Source organism: Equus asinus, chromosome 30, assembly GCF_041296235.1.
Source record: "Equus asinus isolate D_3611 breed Donkey chromosome 30, EquAss-T2T_v2, whole genome shotgun sequence".
Classification (NCBI taxonomy): domain Eukaryota; kingdom Metazoa; phylum Chordata; class Mammalia; order Perissodactyla; family Equidae; genus Equus; species Equus asinus.
In genome coordinates, this window is record NC_091819.1 from 4350248 (window position 1) to 4368814 (window position 18567).

The window sequence follows — 18567 nt, forward strand, 5'->3', positions numbered from 1 at the left end:
GAAAATTTAATACCGGAAAATTTAAAAGTAGTTATCTAAAAAATCGTTTTATATTTTACCTCATAGCCAGAAATACTATGCCACTGTTGATGCATGCCAAGGGGACACTGAAACAATTCAGGCCCTCAAACATTTGAAAGCTCCTTTCTGGAAGTTCTGCACAATTCCCAAATTTATTGTGATTTCTTTCAATGACATAGATTTGGATTTAGAGCAAAACATTGAAAAAAAGACAAAGTTTTTAAAACATTCTCTCCTATTTTCTTCCACTATTCCTTAACTAGAGTTTGAATTATTGAATCATCAAGAAAATGGCCAAAAGGGAAGATAGGAGAGGAAAAAGGAAGAGGCGGAGGAAGAAGAAGAAATATGTAAATATTAACCTCAAGAGAACCAGAATAAGTAGAATTTACCATAGTTAATCAAGTTAAAAATTGAAGCTGGCATTGCAAAATTTGCTCTTATGCCAAAGGATTTCCACCAGGAAAAATAGCCATCTTTCTCTAGCTTAGAAGAAAGAAAATACTTCATTTATGTAAGTCTTCTTTATTGAAGAGACTTGTTGCAAAGACTTACTACATTGAATGAAAGACTGCCACCCACTGAGGCCACCATTACCTGAGTGGGGAAAACAAGCAACCTTCATCATGGGTCTCCTTTCCTCCTCTTACATGTCCTAGAGCTCCAATGTTTATTTCAGCATTCCAAGTTTCTTCATCCATTCTCCCACTCATTCCTCAAGTGGAAAAGTGGTTCCCCCATCACTAACCATGTGCTGGTAGATGATCTATTTGTAAATCTGAAAATCAGTTAAAGCTGTTTGTTTGCATAGGAAATTATAACTGCTGACTACTTCAAACATTTATAAACATTTTATCTATTCAACTTTCTAAGGTCATCTGGTGCTCTTTTTAATTTGAGGGGCATAAATAGTGGGTAGGTGTTTTGTGGGCATGGGCATTGAGAAAGTTATTTACAAAGCTATTACTTAAATTCTGAAATACTGAGCTGGCTTGGCATCTGTTATTGGCTGAATTGTGACCCCCCCCCCTCAAAGTTCATATGTTGAAGCTCCAGTACCTCAAAATGTGACAATATTTGGAAACGGTGATACCAAACCTTTAATCTCAGGTCTATGCCGGATGTACAGTAAGGCAATCACTGAGACTTCAATGCTTGGAGATAAAGAAATGTTTATTTGAATTGGCCAAAACAAGAAGCCAGGAGAGGATGATCTCTCAGATCCAAGTTAACAAAGGAAGAAAGAGGGGATCTTTATAGGGCTAAGGGAATTGGGAGGTGGGGTTTTGTGGAAACAAAGGGTAAGTCCGTGTTTCTTTCACTTCAGATAAGACCTTGAGCAACTAGACTTCTTTGGCGCCAGCCACAGTTGAGGTTGGGTTATCTGGTGGTCATAACTTCCTTAAAGGCATCCTTTTTCTTCTGCAAACAAGCTCATAAATCCTTGTGACCACTAAGTCATCTCTCTAATTAAACAAGAAAACAGCAAATTAGCAAACTATAATTATGCTTGGGCTGCGAAGCAAGCATTTGGGCTCTACAAATACATGTAACAGGGATTGAAGTTATTTATTTAGGATTTCTCTAGGTACTGACTTCTCTTCATCTGCGGCTGTGTTGGGAACAAGGTTGAAGTGTAACTATGTTCTTATGGAATCTTTAGAGTAACCCTCAGGTCCCTGGCTTCAATAGGGTCTTTACAGAGGTAATTAAGTTAAAATGAGCCCCTTATCTGATCTGACTGATGTCCTTCTAAGAAGAGGAGATTAGGACATGTGGAGAGACACCAGGAAGGCGTGCACACAGAAAAAATATCACGTAAAGAGGCAACAAAAGGACAGCCATCTGTAAGCCAACAAAAGAGGCTTTAGAGGAAACTAACTCGGTGCCATCTTGACCTTGAACTTCCGGCCTCCAGAACTGTGAGAAAATAAATTTCTGTTGTTTAACCCACCCAGTCTGTGGCATTTTGTTACGGCGGCCCTAAAAAACTGTTATGGCATCTTAGAATTAACTGGTCTATATTTGAAATCTTACAATGTTATTGAGCCGTATTTTAGTCTGCCATGGAAGCCTTAAAACAACAGAGGAGATTTAGGTTTCTTTTGTAAGGAGAGCATGGTTTTTTAAGAATTATTATAGAAATCTTCAGTGTTCTCCATTGATAAGAATGTTGAATAGAACTTTGGAAGAGAAATAAAAATGATTCTAAGTTTGTTTTTGTTATTAAACTTGATGAAAGAAAACAGTGCTCTGAAAATTCCAGGGAAACGCGATTTTCTTAGTTCATTTAACACGGATAGTGTTTTTTGAGGTATGCCCAATTTGCAGTGAAGGTTAGTTATTAAATTTGAGCTTAGCTGGCCTTTTACCTCTGTCTAGTTAAATTTTATAGAGAGCTCTGATAGCTCTTTTCATTTCATAGCTTTCTCTGAATTTATATTTGCACAACATGTGCTGGTTCACATAAATCTGATCGGTTTCGGTGGTGTTCTCCCATGCAAATGAGCTACTTAGAAACAAAAGCATTTTTAGAGCTCTGTGGAATCCTTATATCTGTCTCAATAAAAACAATTAAAATAGCAAAGTCTGGATTTTGTGATTGACAAAAATGTAAGTGAAGTCCTTAAAAATGTTAAGGTTACATGAAGATGATGCTTAAGCATTCAGGGTTCCACGAGAAGAAAACCAATGCTTTTTCATATCTCTAACCAAATAGTTGGTTCTTAATGTGAGTTTAGTAAAATCTGACTCAAATATTGTAATTCCCTAGGATTTTACCTTACTGGTTTTCTGCTGAGAATTCACCAGAGAGTCTACAGGACCATTATGCTTAATAACTACTTTCTCTGTTCATGTAAATTCTATGATTGACAGGTGGCTTAAGACCTAGGCTGTATCTCTGAGTCCTCCATTAGGAAGGACAGTAAATGAGTAGAGAGAGTTAACTCGGTAAGGTTTTCCTTGGACTAGTTTCCAGAATTACAGTCGGTCAAAATGGTTAAGGGTGCTCATACTAATTTGCTCCTGTTAAACAGGTTATACTGTTTTTCTTTCTTAACTAAACTAGGTTTCTTTCTCCAAAACCTATATCTCAGCCATTTATCATGGTGACAGCATTATCAGAACTGGGAAAACTGATCAGACGCTCTGCCCTGAGGCAAGTGGTAAAACAGCTCATTAATTTGTTCCCCAAGTCGGTCAGCTGACGCTCACTGTCCTCACTGAGGGGGAGACTGCAACCAGGTGAAAGAAATGTTTTAGAAAGTCATGAAAAGAGCAATTTGAGGCAATATGGCATACCGGGATAGCGTTATTACACATTTCTCATCAAAATGACATTCCACATAACAGATTAGAGATAGAGTTGCAAATTTCAATGGAAACAGCTGAGATTAACTGCCATTATTATTCAAAGGATGAATCTGACAGCCAACAATTAGATTTCTAGAGTCATAAATTGAGTTTTGGTTATGCGTAGAGTGTATAACATCGTTGTAGCATAATTTTCAGATCCTGCTCTCCCGCTTACATACATGTCTTAAATATTCTATGCATATTTGAGTTGCCAGAAAAAAAATCCCTGTCTTTAGGATTTGACTGGTATGTCTTATTACATAATTATATCTAGAAATGCAGTTCTGAACCATAATGTTGGCTAGCCAAATTCAGCATCGTTATTCTGCTTGTAATGTGTAAAATTCCTTTTAGAGCAGCATATTTGCTGTTCCCTTTATGTTAAGAATTTGCAGAGTCAGCTGTCAATATTTCCATGACAAACCCTGGGCTTCTGAGTCATCTATACCCATATCTGGGACTCACATCAGGCAAACAAAGAATAGGAACCTGAAAATAAATGTAATGTCAAGATTTGACAAAGCAAAGAGGGGGCACACATATGTGCATTCTTTGCTGGATATTTGTTGTCATAAAAATAAAAAATTTATCAGGGCCAGCCCCATGGTGTAGTGGTTGAGTTTGGTGCACTCTACTTCAGCAGCCTGGGTTCGTGGGTCCAGATCCCAGGTGCGGAGCTATGCAACTTGTCAGCCATGCTGTGGTGGTGACCCACATATAAAGTGGAGGAAGATTGGCGCAGATGTTAGCTCAGGGCTAATCTTCCTCAGCAAAAATAAATAAATAAATAAATAAAAATAAAAGGAAAAATTTGGCAAGGTATTTTGTTTGAAAGAATATTGAAGTTCCTTTGCTATTTTCATTATCCATGATTTCTACTTCTGTTTTGGTCAGTTTGGGTTGCTGTAACAAAGTACCGTAGACTGAGTGGCTTATAAAGAACAGAAATTTATTTCTCACAGTCTGGAGGCTGGAAGTCTGAGATGAGGGTGCCAGCATGCTCAGGGTCTGGTGAGAACCCTCTTCCGGGCTGTAGACAGCCAACTTCTTGTATCTGGAATTATGGCTGGAAAGAGAGAGCTCTGGGTTCATCCTCCTCTTCTAAGGGCACCAATGCCATCATGAACGCTGTACCCTCATGACCTCATCCAAACCCAATTACCTCCCAAAGACCCCACATCTAGATAGCATCGCATCGGCGATTAAGCTTCAACATAACAACTAGGGGCGTGGGGGGGGGACACAAACATTCGGCCCGTATCAACTTCTCGTTGTAACTTCTAGCACCCACTAAGGAAAATATAAGGAATTTTTTATTATGCATTTTAAATATTTTATACACCATTATATTTCTTTGTTAATTGATTACATTAAAAACATAATAAGTTTTTTGTCTAAGTGTTACATACACATGATTTTAAAAAATCAAAGAATTCAGAAAGGTTTAAAATGAAAAGCACCTCTGTCCCACTTCTTTCTTCCCCCAGTTCCGTTCCCCAGACACGACCACTTTTAAATGTTTGTGCTCTTAGCTCCTCTGGTAATGACACCATAACTTGAAATAATACATGCTGACATTTCTTGATTGATGAATTTTAGGGTCTATCTATTAGCTTTCTGCTCTGATAAACAAGAATTTAGGTAAATTAACTCCCCCAAGACTTCTGTAGAAAGTTTTACGTCAATTATTCATCCATCCGTCCATTCATTCACTCTGCAATTGCTTAGTATTTTCCTATTCCGGGAGCTTTTCTAAGTGCCTGGATACATCAGCTCACAAAAGAGACAAAAGTACTGCCTTTCTTGAGACAGAAAATAAATAGCATAATTAAGGAAGTTATATGCAGTATGTTAGAAGGCGATCCTAGCTATAGAAAAAAGGTGAAGGAGTAACGTGGAAAGGGCAAGTGAGACTGGGAGTACGAGGGCAGGTGGGACCTCAGGGAATGAGAGAGTTGGCCATGCAGATACCAGGTGGCAGAGTGCGCCGGCAGAGGAACCAACCAGCAGCAAGCAGGCACTTAGGAGATTTCAGTCCTGTTTGATGCACCATGGGAGACCGCAGCGGCGAGAACAGTGAGTGAGCAGGAGTGGAAGGTGAGGTCACAGTGGAGTGGGGGAGAGCAGCAGATCAGGAAGGGCCTGGCGGGCTCTCAGAAGGCCTCCGGTTTTGACTCTGAGTCATCTGTGAAGTCTTTGCATGGTTGTGAGCGGAGACACAACAGGATCTTTCTTACATCTTGAAAGGATCTCTGGCTACTGAGTTCGAATCTTCTGTAAAGGGGACCAGCTGGGGAGTTATTTTAGTAATTTAGGGCAGAGGCTGCAGTAGCTGAGATGAAGATGTGAGCCGCAGAGGCATTAAGAAGGAGTCATGTTCTGTATATATTTTGAAAGCAGAGCCAAAGCATCCCCAATGATTTGGACTCCAATTGTAAGAAAAAGAGATGAACAAATGATAATGCAATAATTTTAGACTTTCTTTAAATAATTCTCGTAACTTTAAATAATATACTTGTATGTATTGTTCCATTGATGTAACAGACATCTGTCATTGCTATTTCAGGTAGCACTTGCTATTTCAAGTAAAAACTGATGCTGTGACTCCTTCCTCTCCAATCTGAGTCAAATTTAAAGTCTCATTTCTCTTGTGTCCATGACAGAATCATGTGACCTACTTTCTGTCAATCAGATGTACCTATTCCAAGTCTCACTTACACGTGAACAACATGAGGGAAAAGAAACAGGCTCCTCTGGAACTTCCATTTGTGCGAGTGTGCGGATGGCAGTGGGTGTCAGGTGATGGCAATGATGGCGGTAGTGGTTTCCCAGTGTTGTGATCAAGTCCCTCACGCAACAGTGTAACTGGTTGGCCAGCAGAGACAGTTTCTCCCAGTGTTCAGTGGACAGCACCAAAGGTTTTCTTTATCATCAGACCTCTTCTGCAACATGCTTTTGGATATTACTCTTAGGAACAGCCTTGAGCCTGTTTTTTTCCAGCTTTCCCAAGGCTAAACACTTATTGTTAGCTTTCCAATATAATTTTAATGGTCGCCTTTCTGCTTAGTAAAGTCAAAGTCACCTTCCATTGCTTGTATCTAACACCCCTGATGAATGCCAGCAACTAGACATGTTATCTTTTCATTCTCCATTTTGTAAGATGACGATGCTGGTGGCCCTATCTTTCCCATAAGCTTTCCTTTCCACCTTCTGCCTTCCAACTTCAGTATTCCACTCCTGAACTTTTTAGAGAATCAAAGTTGATAACAGTCTCTAAATGTAGCTGTTCCTCAGACTCATTCCTGCATCCATTTCTCTAACAATAGTCTCCCCCTCTTCCATTTTTATGGCTATAAATACCATCTTATACTGATGTGTCCCAAATTTATTTGATCAGCCCAAACTTCTTTACTGAGCTCTAAATTTATGCATACAAGAGCCTACTTGGGTCTCTACTTGAATGTATTGGAGGCATCTCAAAATTGATATACCCAGAATGAAATTTCTGATTGCTTCCTTAAACTATCTTCCTTTCCCCATCTTCCATAATTCTCTGCTACTCCCTTGCCCTTACTTCCCACATCCAATCCATTGGAAAGTCTTGTCAATTAAACCTACAAGATATTTCAAGAGTTTATCACCTCTCATCACTGCTAGTACCTCGGCTCAAGCCTCCATCACCTCCATCTGGACCATTGCTAAAGCTACCTCATTAGTGCCTCTGATTCCACTAGTGCTCCCTACAATCCAGTCTCCACACAGCAGTCGGAGAAACCTTGAAAAGGGTGAGTCATTACATGTAACTTTCCCATCTCCAAACTCTTTAACAGCTTCCCTTTTCACTTGGGATAAAATTCAAACTTCTTTCCATGGATCCTCAGTTCCATCAGGTCATACAACTAATAGTTGGAAGGGCTAAATTCAGTATTTTTAAAACAGAGTTTTGGTTAATTAAGGAAAAATAGATCGAAAGTGGCCAAGAGTGGACATAAAGTGACCAGTGAGGAAGGTTTTACAAAAATCCAGGCTACATATGATGATGGCCTGAATGAGGGCGCTAGTGGTGGAAATGGAGAACAAAAATGGACAGGTTGAGATATGGTTATTTTTTTTAAATGCTATGACTGTACCATCATAAAAAAAAAAACCCACAATAAAAAGTTAAAGAAAAGAAAACTGTAGAACAATATATTTGGCCTGATCCCATTTTGGTACTGAGTTTGAGGTACCTATGAGATATCCAACTGAATATCCAGTAGCGCATTCATTATTCAGGTCTGAATATAGAGGTGATAATGATTATTGAAACGTAGCTGTAATGATGGTAAATGAAGCCAGGAGGGTGGACATCATAGCTAAGGGAGAAAGAGAAGCAGGATGAGGACAATGCCAATGAAGCATGCCAACATTTTAGAGCAAGATTTGTTTTTCTGATCCACTGCAATATTTTCCACCTACATGGAGTATCCTAGTTGTTTTAATCTTTGCCAGTTTGGAAGGAAAACATGGAAGGGTTATCTCATTGTTTCAATTCATAGTTCTTTGATTACTTGTAAAATTATATATATTTTTACATAATTATACATGCTTTTATATAATTATATATATCTTTATCAATAATTGATAGACATTTTCACCATAGAATCATCTGTTTCTATCCTGGTTTTTAAATTGTGTAAGATTTTTGTTTGTTTTTTGGTTTTTTTTGGTGAGGAAGATTCTCTCTGAGCTAACATCTGTGTCCAAGCTTCCTCTTTTTTCACTTGAGGAAGATTAGCCATGAGCCAGCGTCTGTGCCAATCTTCTTCCATTTTGTATGTGGGTCGCCACCACAGCGTGGCTTGACAAATTGTATAAGATTTTTATGATCTAAGAGGAGATATACATGAGAGTGAGTACTCCCTTTAAGATAATTCAAGCTTAGATAAACTAATATCTTTTATTTAGACTTACCAATGTAAAAGGTAACACATTCTACTGGCAAGGTATGTGTGATGAAGGTGAGGTATGAAATTATACCTTTGTAAAGGACAGTGGAACTATTTCTGAAACTTCCTGACCATATCTCTTCATTGAAAAATGCAGCTGTGCTGTTTTGAAATGAGGAAATTTGACTACATAAGCAATCTGAATCCTTGTAACTCCAAAATTCTGTGATCCATTCACAACATAACATGATCACATCACCCCACAGAGTCATCCACTTTATGGTAAGAAAGGACTTTGGAGATCCTGTATTCATTCATTATCTTTCAAATGCATGTCTTGTACAGTATTTTGTTCTTTGTAGTTTAGAAAGTATTGTATTTGATATTGTATGTAGTAAAATACTGCATACTGCCTAACATGTAATAGTCATTTGATAAAATGTTAAACTCTCTGCCAACATATTCCATTTTGTAAATAAGGAAGAAAACTGAGAACTAGAAAGGTTATGCACTTTTATACGATCACTCAGATAACCAACCGGCCATAAATATGACCACTAGTTCAATCAGAAAATACAGAATTATTTTTGGACAGAACATTTGCCAAAAGTGACGTTCTAAGGGTAGCTACACAATAATGTGAAATAGTTCAATAATAATTTTTTCCTCTTTTTTTTGCCTTTAATTGTGTCAAAATCCGAAATCTGTATAACTAAATACAACAAAGCAAAAGGATGAGTTTATTGCAAAGGTTCCGACCTGCAAGCTGGGAAACTCAAGGCTACAGGAGCAATGAGTTCTGAGTTGCTCACAGACTAAGGGATTTTTATGGGATAAGTACGGAAGTTGTCTGGCTTTTACAGCTGATTGGTTCCATGGTGGTCATTTTTCTTACTTTGGGTCGGGTTAGCTGAGTCAGGAGCACAAGGAAGTCCAGAGAGGGTGTGAACAGGCTTGGCGTTTGGGGATTGGCCCGTGTCCTCTGCTATAAATTCCTGTAGGAATTTCCCTGGTGCGCCTGTGTTCACTCACCGTCTCCATTTTGTCCTTGACATAAGTGACTCCACTTGAGTTGTATCTCCTCAGTTCAACCACAGCCAACCTTTGCCTCAAGGTAAATTGAAGATGAAAATAAACACACAAAAACTCAATAATCACCTTTTCAATTCCAAATATTGGTCTTTGAAGTCTGTGTCAGAAACAATAGATGGGAAAACTAGGTTTTCCAATTCAAACGCAAGGCGATTCAAGCTACAGAATGAGGTAAATCTTGATGAAGGGGTGATTTATTGCTTCACAAAAGGAAGAGAAGTTTCTGGAGAGTTGGCGGTGGGAGCCCGGAGAAAAAGGGAAAAGAGGCAAACAGGGTGGAGGGAGAGTGTTCCTGGGGATCAGAGATTCTTGATCTGCCTTCTGCTCTTTGGTTCAAAATGTTGAAAGACCACCGGATAGGTTTCCTGTCCCGAGCATAGAGGTTTATTCCTACTTCCTGCCTGGATCTCTGGGAAGAGTGGACCTTAAAGTCCCATGCTGACATGGAACAGACCCAATAAAGTGTGAACAGTGGTATGGCAGGTCTGGGAAGAGAAAAGGCACTGAGATTGCCACACATATGACACCTTACACTCCTGCACAGGCCACCCCACCCAACTCCAATCCTTGGGGAACTGGAAAGTGCCGGGAGGGACAATGGAGAGAAGGCTAGAGTCTGGATAAGGAGGTAGGGTTGCTGAGAAATATAGAGGATACCCAATTAAATGCGAATTTCAGATAAAGAACAATTTTTTTTAGTATAAGTGTTGCATAAGACACACTTATACTAAAATATTATGCGTTGTTTATCTGAAATTCAAATTTAACTGAGCATCCATATTCTTATTTACTACATCTGGCAACTCTAGTGTCCAATTATTTTCTAGGATGATATATTGTTATCATTCTTTTAAAGTTAGGAGAGACCTAAACATTGGTGGCTGGAAAAATTACTGTGCCTATGTTGGATGAGTGAGTGGATCATCTTTTGAATTATAATTCCTACCCACTAGTAAATTTATTATTTACCTTCTCTGTGTTTTCAAATATTTTAATTTTTGTAATTGGCTTTTTCTGCCCCAAATGACAGTAAGAGTCCATGTTTTGTAAAATGACAAGTGAGAAGTAAGTTCATATTCACCATTAGAAAAAAACACAGAACTACCTGACTTCACTAGTTGACCTTTCTAAATTATAAAAACATAAAATCATCTTAACCATATTTTATGAGATTTGGACTCCTAACCCAGCTAGTTACTAATTACCAGAAAATACTTGACCTAGGGGTCACCGTTATTATTGAAAGCAGCTTAAAATTCATAACGAAAATATTACATAATCAATGTTTTATGTGTTGAAATGTGAGAAGTTGAATGGTCATTTGCCAACAGATTCTGTTCTGCTTATCCTTCTCATGCTTTTTTAAAAAGTAGTTTAAAGAGTCCTCGAGTAACCAGTTGGAAAGCAAGTTTTAATTCTCAACATTCCATTAGGTTTATAATCTACAATAAACCTCCGGGCTACCACTTTTCACTAGCCCTGCAAATTAGCCTGTCTACATCTCGGTTGGAAACCAAGCCAAGAATTGCATGTTAAAAGAAGTTAAAGGGGGTCTCTATTTAATCCATAATTTCTGCAATCCAGCCCACACCACTGTTAGGAGTCAAGAATGAGAAAGGTTTCAGCGCTGACCGCTTCAATCTTTACACCACGAGGAGTCTGACAGTGATGAGTGAGCCCTGACATCACAGAGACTGTGACTCCTTCGGTGCAGTGCCAGCTTGCAAAGTGCCTGGTATTTAAGGCTCCTCCTGCTTGAGCCTTCTGTATTTTGTATTCTCGGTGAAGATTTCTTGAAATTTTTTCACTTGGAGCTGCTTGTACCCAGGGCATAATTTATTATTTGGAGAGTCCAGCTTATTCTTAAAAGAATATTTATTGGCTGGAAACATTTGACTTTCTGCGTTTTTATTCCACTCCACCACCTGTTATAAGACACTATGGATTTTAAGACAGCTTTTGGGGACAAAACAAACAAACAAAAAGCAATATTAATTATATATATAAAGTGATGCATATAGTATATAATTAATAGCCAATAAGTACAGATGTTAATTGTAAATGTATTCTAATGTCAGAGAATTACTTTTATTCTTTCATTCAACTAATATTCACTGACCTTCTCTTTTTGCCAAGTGCTGTTTTAACGAGACCAACAAGGGAGCTTACGTTCTAGTAAATAAAAAAGATGTGTCACAGGATTGAAGATACAGTACCTTAAGTGAATTATTTAGAATTAGTAGCTTTAATTATGCCTTAGTGGAAATGAAGACATATGGGAAAATATTAAAGGAATCTTGACCCCTATTTGTTATCTATGTATGAAGCATCTATCATTGGCATTGACTTTGAATATTATGTATACTTTGGCTGGCTGGTAAGTCTGGTTTCCCATCAGCTATCATTTTAGCAAAATTTTAATATGCAGGGTTTTTGTATGTTTGTTTGTCCCTCAACGTAACTGACTCTTGTTTTAAAAAATTTAGATTGAGCCATCTGAATATAGTTTTGGATGGCACCCCTCCGTTAGAAGCTGCAGAGAGAATTAAAGCTGATACATTAGTACCTAGTTTAAAATGGCTAGATACCTTCATTGCCCTTATTGGGACTATCTCCGGTGGCTTCATAGAGAGGGATGTGCACAAGAACAGTTTGTGCATTTTGATTCAGTCCCTTAAATACCATTATCACCTCTTTATTAACTTCTATTTGCTTGACAGTTTCCTCACTTGAAAGGACTTTCAAGTTGCTGATTTTGTAAGAAATAGAGAATAGTCATTGCCAGTACTATCTTTTTTTCAACAATTAGTCTTTCTAATCACATTAGACACGTATTCAGTATCTAGAGAGGATGCCTGCTCCCTACAGCGATCATGAACCATTAACTTTAATTAAAATTTACAAGTCTAATGTTGCTACATCTGCTAAATGCATTAACTTCCATGTTAATTACCAAAATGTTAATATTGCATTAAAATAATGTTCCCTTTTGACAGATCATCTATAGTTTAATTATTTATTTTGTTGGGGAATATGTTCGAAAAATTGAAAAGAGAGTAGACTATGAAGTCAAATTAGAAAAACGAGAGAGTAGTGAACTTCTAAAGAATAACCTTATGGTTCAGACGAAGATGGCCGAAGCATGCTTGTCTTCATCTTATATTTAAAGGAAATACGTCCTCTTGCTTTAGATCTGAAATAGTTTTTAGAATAGTGCTTCCCCTTTCTTTGCAGCTAGTTTATAGTGATAGCACTAATATTCACGTCTGATCCTTCTACTCCCAAGAGTTTACAAGGCTACACATTCCTTATCCATATAAATCATTTAAAAAGAAAACTTCAGTTAAAAAAAAAAAAAAACCCAGCCCTCCATGTTTTCTATTTAAATATTTATTCTTTAAAGCAGATTTATTTCAATAAGCTATCTAGTATACCTTTGAGCAAATAAAAATAACCATAGGAAATTCTCAATGATCTGCATGGGTCATTGCAGTCAGCTGCTCAGTATGAATATTATTAAAGCATCTCATACTTGATTGAAAGGGATTATGCTACAATAGTATTAATATTTCTTAATAGGATTTGCTTGGCATGGGTGTACATCTTGAATACATCCTTTAAAAGTGTCAGTCTATGTACATGGGTTAATTTCAGATGGGATGCATCCTAAAACAGGAATATATTTGGGGTTGAGCAAAATTTTAGTCCTGGTTGTGGGTCACAGAGACCATGCCTGTGTTTTTTTATCACTGCATTCTCAGTGTCTAGAACCCTGCCTGGTGTATGGTAGGCACTCAATAGGTATTTGATAGTTGATGGAATGCCTCTTTAAATTTTTTCTATTTTATTGTATAAAATATTACCCTCTACTGCTTTTTCTTTGGGGAGCTTTTCTGTGTGACTGTAGAATTTGGTTAAATAAACAATGTAAGTCTTTACTTGGCTCTTTCCAAATTGTGAGTAGTCAGTTGTACACAGGTGCATATTATTCCTAAATACTTATTCTATACAGATCAAATAAAGCTGATTATTTGAGGGAAAAAAGACGAATAAAGTTTTTTCCGTATGAGAGCAGTAAATTAGCTTTAAAAATAATAAGCATTCTAAATACCTGAAAGAAGAGGAATCCCAATCTTTCTTGAATTTCTGAGTAATGAACCCTTAGTTCTCGTGGGTGCTCCTTTCAAGCGTTGCCGAAAGTCTCAGTGGGAAGTTTCTGAGCTCTCTCTGGTTCTCCAGACCTTTAGGTCACCATCTCTGAGACACACAGCTGGGCTGTAAGGCAGTTGTTGAAAAGACTAAAATTCTTATATTTACCTCCTTATGTTTGTACCTTTACGGTTATAGTTTAAAAAGATGTTCCTCACACGTTATCTCTGAGTGTGTCAAATCTTGCTCCAAAAAGGATCTGAAGAAACTTACTGAAAACATATAACAAAATGAAAACATCTGGACCAATGGGGGAAAAAATGGAATGGGTGGTTAAGGCAAAGGGAAAAGAATACAGATAGATAAGCCACAAGGTCCTTACTGAGCTGGAATTTGACCCTGAGCCTCCAGGATGACAAAGCAAAACTTTACTATGGTCAATTATGTGGTTCTCCATGGCCAGAGGAGAGAACAAACAGATTTCCCAGAGTCAACAAAGCTGTCCCTAACCTCCAGCTTTAGCTTCAGAAGGAGTTGATCATGTGTGGCTTTCCATAAAGGGACCAAGAGAAATGAGGGATAGTGGTTTCTCAAACTTTAAGAAAATGAAATATTTTTATTATTTGTTTTAGAATGAAATCTTATTACACAAATCAATATATGAAATAGATAAGAATGTAACTGCTCTCATTGAACTAGGGTCCTGGGCAGAGTCTCACCTGCTAAGCTTCCCCATCTCTTGGCCAAGGGACCCCTGGACACTGTGGGACAGCAGCACCATCCACCAGTTAGGAGCTCAGACTTGAAGTCTGGCTTTCTCCCCCTCTGCTGGCCAAATTTATAATCCGGTGAGCTTCTTAATTTCTCTAAGTGTCAGTTTTCTCCCTGTCAAATAGGAATAGGCATGGAACCTATCTCTTCCTGAAAACAGTACAGCACGGAGCCTGTCACATGATAGTACTCCATAAAGATTTGTTAAATATGTGAGTGAATGAAAGAAGCATGAGTGTTTCGTAGATGTTTTCACAGATTTGTTGGTAAGTAGATTAGGTTGTGTTTGTCTGAGAGTTTCCATTGTATATGAAGTAGAAGTCCATGTTTTCTGCTGAAAGGTTGGGGTGAGGGGTATGAAGGAGCTCTTTAGAGAGAAGAAAGCATGCCAGCTCCAGAATCGGGATGTTCAGAGTCCATTAGGGCATGTGACCGTGGACTCATACTGTACCAATCCCTCCTTCAGGGCTCAGTGGCCAGGATGCAGCATTGGAGAGTGGATCCTGGGCTGGGGTATTGCCAGATGGAAGCAAAGAAAGCACAAGGGGGCAAGGGAATTGAAAATTTGGGCAAGAAAAAAGGAGGACTGCAATGAGTACTTACCTCATTAAGTTGTTGTGAGGGTTAAATGAATTAATACAATAAAGGACTTATAACAGTACCTGCCATGTGGGACGTGTTCAGGAAGAGTTCATTATTATCATTATTATTAATAAAAAAACTCTAAGCTAAAGAGAGGGAAGTGAAATCGGGAGAAAGCCCATGAAGAGAAAGAATGCGAAAGAGAAAGAATGTTCTTGATATTGCAAGAACAGCAAAGGGAATAATTGAGAAAATTATCTGGAAAGATAGGAGAGCCTGGCTAGAGAATGTGATTTCTGAGTTATTAAGTTGAAATGTGGGGTAGTTTTTGACGAAACTAAGTTTAGCACAGTGGATCTCAAAGTTTACTTTGCCCAAGGATCCCCTGGGAGGATTGTTAAAATGCAGATTCCTAGGCTCTTTTTTCAAAACATGGGATTCAATAGAACTGAGCAATTGACCTTGGAATCTGTGTTTTCTCAGACCTCCCAGATATTCCTGGTGCAGCCACTCCCTGGACCACACTTTGAGAACTCTGGGCTACATACGACTGTGGCTGGTGGCCGTGGGGTAGAAAAGCAGGTAACTGGAGATGAAGAGATCAAGGAACCAAGAGGCCTGGATGTGCGGTGACTCATTCAGATGGCTGCTGAGGTCACTCAGGATGGACACCAGACAAGACAGAGAAAAGGACCATGAGCCAGAAGGCAAAGTCATCATTGAATGGGAGAGGTACAGCGAGGGACAAAGGACAAAAGGCTCTTCATGACGGAGAGGAGCTAGGGTGAAGGGAGGGATTTAACCTGACGGCAAGAGTCTTATAGGAGCAGGAGTATTTCAAAAATACTGGAAAGTAAAGGTCTGGCATTGGCTTTGAAAAGCAATTTAGTTACTAAGAGAATATGTAAGGGAATATTCATAATGAGAGAATAAGAAGCTTCCGTTTAAGAAAGCTGCTGGAAAAGCCGTGTTCTCAGGGGAGAAATTAATCTTGATTAAAGAGTAAGATACATCCTGTAAAGAAATCCAGGATGTGGGAGAGTTATTAGATCATGGAGAAAGTTCCAGAGGACACGGTGAAAAGAAGTGAGGAATGAGAACCTAGAGAAGAGAACAGGGAGCACAGAGCATTCTGAGACTGAGAATTTGGAAGAATGAGGTTGGCCAGAGGGGTTGACGTTGTGGGCAAAGATGGAGGAAATAGGACGTGAGGCACAGGGTAACGTAATCCTGACAAACTCCAGCGAAGAGCGACTTTCTTCCCCACTAGGTACCTGGGTGGCTGGGGAGGAGGTTTTAAAAGGAAAGATGTCCAGTAGTTTTTTTTTCAAATAGTTTTTCTTAAATATCTCTCTCACACATTGTGTGGGAAGCTCTCAAATTTTCTCGGTTCACAGTGACCTTAGTGACTCAAGCATCTTTCATGGCAATCCTAGGACAAATGAAATACTTCACAGTTCTGTTTATCAAGTAATTAGGTCCAAACAATTTACTATGCAGTGGTGTCCTAACAGCTTGACAGCTGTTTGAAAAAAAATATACCTAGTTGGAAGAAAAAGTAATTTTTCTATCTTTAATAATCATTTCCTAATGTGATGTGCATGACAATTGGGCACTGAGCAACTTCTCAGACCTTGGAATCAGATTGGACACCACCACCCTCATTTCCTGTTCCACGTTGATTTTCACATAATACTTGTTTATTATCACAGAAATCACCCAAATCAAGCTATGCAAAGGTGTCACATCATCAAAAGAAGTGTAGCTCAATCTGGTGTTGAAGCTATGAACAACCTTGAGCTAGAATTTTGTGCAGGATCTGACAGATGTTTCTGTGTTTGTCTTGAAATTTTTTTTTTTTTTTTTTGGTAAGAAAGATTGGCCCTGAGCTAACATCTGTTGCCAATCCTCCTCTTTTTGCTTGAGGCAGATTGTCCCTGAATTAACATCTATGCCAATCTTCCTCTATTTTTTGTATGTGGGATACCAGCCACCATAGCATGGTTTGATAAGCAGTGTGTAAGTCCACATCCAGGATCCGAACCTGCAAATCCCAGGCCGCCAAAGCAGAGTGTGTGAACTTAACCACTATGCCACTGGGCCAGCACCTGTCTTGAAATTTTTGAATATCCTGCCATACTACTGTGGAACTTGATGTGATGTCCCAGGGTACCTTGGTGCACAGTTTGGGAACTGCAGTACTACGCAAAAAATTTAGATGTTATGTATATTATGGAGTGGCATCAAAGAGTTGTAAAGGAAGTGAGTAACGTAGTCTTAGAAATATCAGTGTCAGGACGAGGCTGGAGGAGAGTAAGAATAGAGGCAAGTGGACAAGTCAGTAGGTGATGACAGCAGTTCAGGAAATATTCTCAAAGCTAAAGCAAAGTACGGGCAGTGGCTATGGAGAGAAGGAGGGTGGTGGTGTGAAGGGAAAGAGTGATGGTGGTTTTATAACTTGACCCTCAATTCTTTGACCATCTTTCCATCTAAAATTGTTATGTCCCCACTCCTTGAATCTGGGTTCTGTGGCTGCTTGGATAATAGAATATGGTGGAAATGATATGTGCTAGTTTCTGGGCCGAGGCCTTAAGAAACTGACTGTTCCACTTCCTGTCAGTGGGCTACTTGTTCTTGGAACCCACTTCCTCTCTTGTAAGCTGCTCATTCTTCACACTGTGCGGAGAGCTAATCGGCAGAGAGCCTCACTGAGGTCTCTAGGCCACAGCCCCAGCTGAGCTCAGCCACAGCCAACACCAACTTGCCAACCGTCTGAGTGAGCCACCGTGAAGTGGACCCTCCAGCCCCAAGCCCAGCCGCCCCGGCCAATGAGCTGCCCACTCCCAGCCCTAACTAATTTACAGATTCATGAGCGTCATGCATTCACTAAAACAAGCTTAGTGGCTTGTTTTAAGCCACTAAGTTATGGGGTGGCTTGTTACACATCAACAGGCAACTGATAGAAAAAGCTAATGTCAATTTAAGACATTACATGTGCCAATGTTTGAAGTGCTTTCTGTGAATGTTTCATTTAGTCTTCTCAACAAATATTGCTAATATCTCTGTTTTATTCATGAGAAAACTGAAGCCTGGAGCATGTCCCCAAAGTCTTACAACTCATTGGTGATGAATTAGATATAGGGACAAGGAGGGCAGCAAGTGAGAGGAACATTCATTGTGACTAACTGGTAAGTTTGGGTGTCAGTGGTGTCATTGCCTGACAATAAATACAAGAATACAGGCAAAGATAGGAAATATAGGAAAAGGGTAAATCAGGTTTTGGAGGAAGATGATACTTATAGCTTTGGACATGCAGGTGACAATGCCTAAGAGCATTTGGTTGTATGAGTCTAGAGTTCAAAGGAGGACTTATAGCTACAGATAAAAACCTGGAAATTACTAGAATATAAATGATAATTAAAACCTTGACATTTGATGAAATCACACAGGGAAAGAATGTAGATTCAGAGAATAAGAAGAGGATGATACTCTGGTTGTGAGAAGATTTAAGATTCGAGGAAAGAAGGAGAAAAGAAAATGCAGAGTGGCAGGAGGAAAATCAGTAAAAAGCAAAATGAAGACATTCAAAGGATCAGGTAGTTTCAAAAAAGGAGAGATTGGGGACCGTCCCTCTGGCATAGTGGTGAAGTTCAGTGCACTCTGCTTT